This window comes from Crinia signifera, chromosome 4 (genome assembly GCF_055691185.1).
Source record: "Crinia signifera chromosome 4, ASM5569118v1, whole genome shotgun sequence".
Lineage (NCBI taxonomy): Eukaryota > Metazoa > Chordata > Amphibia > Anura > Myobatrachidae > Crinia > Crinia signifera.
Window position 1 is genome coordinate 138,079,351 of NC_139220.1, and position 7,491 is coordinate 138,086,841.

Sequence of the window (7,491 nt, forward strand, 5' to 3'; positions counted from 1 at the left end):
GAGGAAGGGAAGAAAAGGGCAGGGGCACTGGTGAGGTAAAGATGTAGGGTGAGTACGTGAGGAAGGAGGGCCCTACTCATAAGAGTTAACAGACTAAAAGGAGGTGGGTGGACGAACGAAAAACAGTAGGATAAGTAGGAACGGATGGGAACAGATGGAGGCGTAGGGTAGGCAGGATAGGAGGAGCGAAAGAGGTTAGGAGGAGGAGGGATAGGCTAATCGGAAGAAGTGGGTTTGGAGGGAGCGCTTGAAGGAGGTAAGGGAATCAGAAAGCCTGATAGGTGTTGGTAGGTTGTTCCAGTGCAGGGGGGCAGTGCAAGAGAAGTCTTGGACACGGGAGTGGGAATAGGTGATTAGGTGAGAGGTCAGGCGGCGGTCAGCGGCGGAGCGAAGAGGACGGGAGGGAGTGTGGATAGAGATCAGTGAAGAGAGGTAAGGAGCAGTGGAGGAGGAGAGAGCCTTGTAGGTAGTGGTGAGGAGTTTAAAGAGAATTCGGAAAGGAATGGGGAGCCAGTGAAGAGATAGCCAGAGGGGGGAGGCGGAGGTAGAGCGGCGGGAGAGGAAGATGAGCCTAGCAGTGGCGTTAATAATGGATTGGAGAGGGGCGAGGCGGGCGAGAGGTAGCCCGGAGAGAAGGATGTTTAAGTAGTCAAGGCGGGAGATGACAAGTGAGTGAATGACAATTTTGGTCGCGTCAGTGGAGAGGAATGGTCTGATGCGCAAGATGTTGCGGAGGTGAAAGCGGCAAGACTGTGAGAGAGCACGAATGTGGGGGTGAAAGAGAGGGAGGAGTCAATGATGACACAGAGGCAGCGCATTTGGTCGGTGGAGGTGATCTCGGTTTCACCAATGCTGATGGAGATAGTGGGAGAAGAGGGGATGTTCGGGGGATGGAAGATTAGAAGTTCAGTTTTAGCCATGTTTAGTTTCAGGAAGCGTTGGGTCATCGAGGCTGAGATGGCCATGAGGAGACCTTGGACAGGAGTGATGGGGATAGGTCGGGGGAGGAGAGATAGATTAGGGTATCATCAGCATAAAGGTGAGAATGGAAGCCGTAGGAGCTGATGAGGGTGCCCAGAGAGGTGATGTAGAGGGAGAAGAGGAGAGGGCCAAGGACTGACCCTTGGGGAAAACCGACTGGATATGGGGTAGTAGGAGAGGAGGAGCTCAGAGTGGAGATGGAGAAGGAGCGATCAGAGAGGTATGAGGTGAACCAGGAGAAGACCGTGCCAGTGATACCAAAGGAGCGGAGGGTGTTGAGCAGGAGAGGATGGTCAACAGTGTCAAAGGCAGCCGACAGATCAAGCTGCATAGAGAAGAGGCCTTTGGATTTAGCCGATAGTAGATCGTTAGTGAACTTACACCTATATGTGCCATGCTGAGGGTTGTGCAATGTACAGCAAATTGTTAAAGAGCCCTAAAGCAGTTACGTGGGTCTGCACATGAAAACTTAATACTTCCTCCCACTCCTGCCTCTTAAGCCTTATACACACTAGCCAGGCAATATTGTTCGTACACACAGAATGATATTGGCCGCCGATATCATTCAGTGATGTCACTGGGACCCGCTAAACATGCACATCATTTGGCTATATAGCAAAACTGACCTGCATGTTCAGCAGATATTAATGCATGGGAGCACACATTGTTAACGATATTGACACACTAGACAATATAGGGAACAATATCATCCATAAAGCCCTTTCTGAGCAATATCTTTCACTATATCCTCTATTGTGTATGGGGCTTAACATTGTACCTGTGCTGCACTGAAGACCCACTTCTTTATTTAATGCTTTCAAGCTCTCATCATACCCCACTGATCCATGCTCCTTGCTGGCTGACTCTCCCTTCTGTGTCACCCATCTGTCTGCCACGCCCCTTTACAATGTAATCTGTGCCCTCTTTACTGATGTGATTTTCATTACCTTACCTATACACATCATCTACTCTGCACTGCCAAAACCGACACCAAACCTTGGTTCAGCCAGCACTAATTTGATATCATGGGCTCCATTTATCAATGGTTAGTTATAATTCTGTAGAAAAATAGGTTCAGGAACTATCTGTGAAGTGAGTGGAGATGTGGGCGGAGCTTTGTGGGAGTGGGGTTTCAAACAGTGGGGCAGATGTATTAAGCCTTAACAAGAGATAACTCCCTGAAGAAGGCTAGGAAGCTGACACGCGTAGGAGAATTACCCCTCCAACACATTCTTTCAAGCTACTACCCCATCCACCTAAGTCTCCTCCCGGCCGGGAGTTGAGCGCACAGGAGCCGGCAGGACAGTGACGCCGGGTGACGGCGAAACCCCGCGCCGCAACCCGGAAGTGACAATCCCGCTCAGGCACTGTGGAGCCGGGCTCACCACACAGCCGCAGCGCTGAACGAGCTCCGGCAAGAAGGACTTCACAAGCGGACAGAAGAGCCGGGACCCAGAGGAACTTTGCAGCGGTGAACACAGGTGAGAGGTGCACTGCGGAGGGTACGGGACGCCAGCCCCTCTGCACCACCACCCCTGTGCACTCACCCACCCCCATTGTGACTGTGACATTTCTCTCTCCCCTAACATCTGGACTGTGAACTCACCCCCATCCCGCTGCCCAGCAGCCCACCATAACCACCCCGCTGCTCAGCAGCCCACCATACCCCATCCCCACTTGCATACCTTTGGCAGTATTGTTGTGCATTACCACAATAAATCCATCTACTGCTTGCCTATACAGCCTATTTTCTTCATTACTATCCGTGTAGCATATATTGTGCATCTCATGTTTTGTACATCTCATGTTTTCTGGTTATTCATATTTCCCTCGTGCACATCACCACACTGCATTTCTGTCACCACTGTTACTTCCGTGCAGTTCAACATTATATTTGTACCAATACCACTATTTATAGCAACGTGCACATCAGAATTACTATACACCAGCCACTACTAGTCCTGAGCGCAGGTTACCACCACTCCTTGTATATTAACAAGAGATAAATCCAAGGGTGATAAATGGCTAGATTTTCTAAGCTTCAAAAGTGATAAAATGGAGAGTGATAAACAGCCAGCCAATCAGCTCCTACCTGCCATGTCACAGAATGTGTTTGAAAAATGTCAGACAAGAGCTGATTGGCTGGCTGTTTATAACTCTCCATTTTATCACTTTTGAAGCTTAGAGAATCTGTCCCAAAGAGAGATAAATGTCCAGCCAATCACCTGCTAACTGCCATGTTACAGGCTGTGTTTGAAAAAAGTCAGTAAGGAGCTGATTGGCTGGACGATTATCTCTCTTTATCACTCTTGCATTTATCTCTTGTTAAGGCTTAATACATCTGCCCCAATGTGTATAGATATTTTGGTACTTGTTTCCTAGCACGGCGCCCGTCGGGTTGATCGCATGCCTTAAGTTTAAGGTACTTAAGGCATGCGATCGACGCGATGGACCCGATTTTATGTCGATCACCAGTGTATTTGCCGGTGAAAGACAAAATCGCGTTGATCGGGTCCATAGAGAATAATGTTAAATTATTTTTAAAGTTAAAATCGGGTTGATCAACCCGATTTTACATAGGGAACAATGGGAAATGGGCCAATATGGCCAATTTCTCATTGTATAGGGTTAGAAAGTATGGTTAATGTCCCCCCATGGTTAACGCCACCCCCCTATTGACGCCAACCCGATGCGTGGCGAGTGCAGCGAGGCCGCGAGGGGCGGCGGTACGTTTCCTCTGACCTTTTTTCATACCCCCACTATCCACGTCGGCGTGGAGTTGATTTTATATAGTGTGGCGAGCGCAGCAAGGCGAGCGCAGCAAGCCCCGCGAGGGGACACATATATCTGTGAAGTTATTGATTCCAATGTAAAAATCGGGTCGGTCACGTCAGTCGCATCGCATGCGATTTGGTTGGCATGCGATGCAATCGACGCGATTTTTCCGACCCGATCAATACAATCAAAATCGGTGGCGCCGTGCTAGGAAACAAGTACCAAGTTTTTTTTTTATGTCAACATTTGAGCTGGGGTACTGTGGTACTGGCAGAGGGGGATCAAGGAGGACTGGCAGTGGGGGGCACAGGAGGACTGGCAGAGGGGGCACAGGAGGACTGGCAGAGGGGGCACAGGAGGACATGCAGACATCAGGTTTCTGGCAGAGGGGGCACAGGAGAACTTGCAGACACCAGGGTTCTGGCAGAGGGGCACAGGAAGTCTGGCAGAGGACTGGCAAAGCAACCAGAATAAGGCCCACTGTGTTTTCCCAGTATGTGCGGGTCCGCAGTCCTAGCAATGTTGTCAGGTTTGATGCACTGCCCAATAAACCTGAGATATAACTAGAGATACCATGTAAGCTAATAAAGAACAGAACACTGATTGTTCCATCAGCATTACCTTTGCTGAATGTGTTCCCAGGTTCTGATATGTCGGCCCATTGGACTGCTATATCTGCTGGGTACACATCGCTTTACTGTGTACCCAGCTTAAGACCAAAGCAAATGAATACACAATCAGGAGAGTCGCCTTTTAATCACTGTGGGTGTACAGTTATGACACGTTATGACAGTCAGATCTTTATAGCAAACAGGTACAGGTATAATGACTGGGCAGAGAGCAGAACAGGAGTGAGCTGCAGCAGACCACTGTATAAAACCTAACTCTGAGTAAATGGATTTGCTTCCTGGAGACTTGAAAATCCATTGCATTGGTCATGAAAAAAGGTATCACTGGAGCTCAGTTGTTCACAGTGGTGTGACTCATGTGTCTGACAAGTCTATTTACATATTTTAAATATAATGCCTAGTCATCACAGCACAAAGTCACAGTTTTCCCAGGCTGTGAAATTTGATTTCATTCTCAGAGGTAGTAATTTGCAATTATATAAAATGGGTGTTGTCTGTGTGTGGGAGAATTCCATATTGTATAGTCAGGAATTCTATGCAACACAATAATGGCATTGTAAATTGCTACTAATAAAAAGTGGATGCTAGAGCTCCATCTATGGTTCAGTGTTTGACTAGCTTTGTTTTATATTTCAATCTAAGGAAAAAAAATAAATTATAGGAATATTTGTATCAATGTCAACATTTGGTTAAACACACATGCATAGGATATTGAAGTAATCAATAATTAATCAATTAGTCAATGTCAGCTGTCCGCCCCCCACACGTGCATCACGGCCGGATTACCATACGTACGGCCAGCGTTTTCATGGGTAAGCTCAGGAGTGTATAATATATACACTCCTGAGGAAGGATAAACTGAAACGCGTTGAGTGTCTCATTTGGACTGTTCCCGGAGGTTGGCTCCACGCTGGTCACTGGGGTTCCTTGGTGCTGATTCCTTGCCATGTTCTGGACGGGTACCTGGACTTCATCGCCTGACTGCTAATCACCATCTAACCTTGCTGTTTTGCCACTGTTGGGAACATATCCTAATGCTGTTTTAAACCTTCTACCCATTGTAAGTGTGGACCTGTATTAAAACTATTATTTTTATCACAAAGATAATCTGCACTTTTTGTGTTCTCTACTATACCTCCCCATATCACATCATTGTGAATACGGGAGGTTATCATTACAGGTGCACCACAAGCCTGTTTGACTACAGAGTATGTCACTCCATTGGAAACAAATGGTGATATAAATCCCTTTTATTATCTGTAAAGGTTATACACTGTGCGCTGTTGTCTCCATTTAACCTCACAGTGTCTGTAAAAGGAAATGTATTTAGAAGCAGCTCCACTGCTGTACATGACGTGCAAGGTAGTTGCTAGGGGTAACGTGAAAAGGTAACAAGTGAGTAAGGTTAAGGAAACAGTGTAACTATTTTATTGTCCACTGGTTTTATTAAAAATTAGACATTAATACCACGGATCGCATCGCACGCAAAACGCATGTGTTGGGATGCGATGCGATCCACCCAATAACGCATCGCAGTGTGTATGGGGACCTTAAGCACACCATATAGATCACGCTCATCTATTTTTTTTCTAGAACCATGCACAGATCTCACTGATCTGTGCATGGTTATGTCAAATTCGCCAGTCAGAACCTGGCCTAAGTGTTTGCGATTTTTGGTAACGTTTACCAAAAATCACACCCTATTACATTGCGAATTGTATACTTTATAATGGGAAAACAGCAGGATGCGATTTGAAGTGTGCAAATTATCTGATAGCCCAAAATGTACAAATTCACTTGCAAAACATGCAAAATGTACCGCAATTCGCCTCCCACTGTATTACATTTGCGATTTGGACAAAACAAGTGAATTCAGACTTTAAAAAAAAAATCAGAATATATATTGATGAGATCTCAAAGCAATATTACTGTTGTTGTTTTTTTAAATTTCATATCAATGGTGGCCACCTGTATTTTTATATCTATTTGTGCTTTTTTAAAATATTTGTTTTGTATATAAACTGTGAGTTGTTATCACCATATTGCACATTAGAGAATATACAGCGCAGCACCACAAGTTTCTTTCTTTTTTATGGTTGTTCAAGAAATAAAAACAATAGGATTTTGTTTCTTGAGTAGGTGTGTTTTCACAGACACACCAGGGTGTATGCTGCTTTATAGAAAGCATTTATAACACTTCTTAACCATTATTGTTAAAATCAGTGCCTGTTGTAACAACTGCAATATGTGAGGATCAATAAAACATATTTTCCAAAAAAATAAAAATCAGCGCCTGAATGGGGTTGATTGGCCAAATTTTCCAATTCGGTTTTAGAGGTGGAAATAAATGCTTCAAAGTGAGAATGCTTTCAAAAATAGGTGCAGATAGTTTAATTGATCAATTAGAAAAATGCAAAGTGAGTGAACAAAAATCTAAATCAAATCAATATTTTGATAACTTTTGCATAGTACTGTACATGATGTAGCCTTGTGTTGTGTCATCTCTCTTGGCACTTCAGGCGCCAATTTATCATTAATCTCATATTCAATACAATCTGGGCACGATATTAGCACCCAGGATCGCATTTCAATATGCGATTGTACCAAATCAATGTATCAATGAGTGCCAGCAGAGATCCAAATGAGTGCCAGCAGGGATCCAAATGAAGCCCATCACTGCTCTGTGCTATGTGTGGAAGCAGGATATATGCACAACGACTATTTACGGAAGATAAATAGCCCATAGGCTTCAGGTGGCGGTAGCTGCTTTCCTGAAATTGATAAATCTGTCAACATCACATCCCCCATAGAAACCTATGCCGATGAGGTTACTGGCAGGAATGGCGGGATTGCAGCAGATGTCAGTAATATCTGTTGTGATCCCTCCTACATATGTACATTCCAGGATACTAAATATTTTCACTAACCCCGGAAAAAATGTTTTTGGGGAAATAGACGCAAATACTTTTTGATAAATGGGCCCCTAAGAGAGAAGCGGTCAGTACCAGAGCCGTAACAGGGCAATATTCTGACCTGTGCCAGTACTGTTCCCCAAATATGTGAAGAGGTGGGTTTACTGGCACCATGAACAAAAGCACCACTAAAC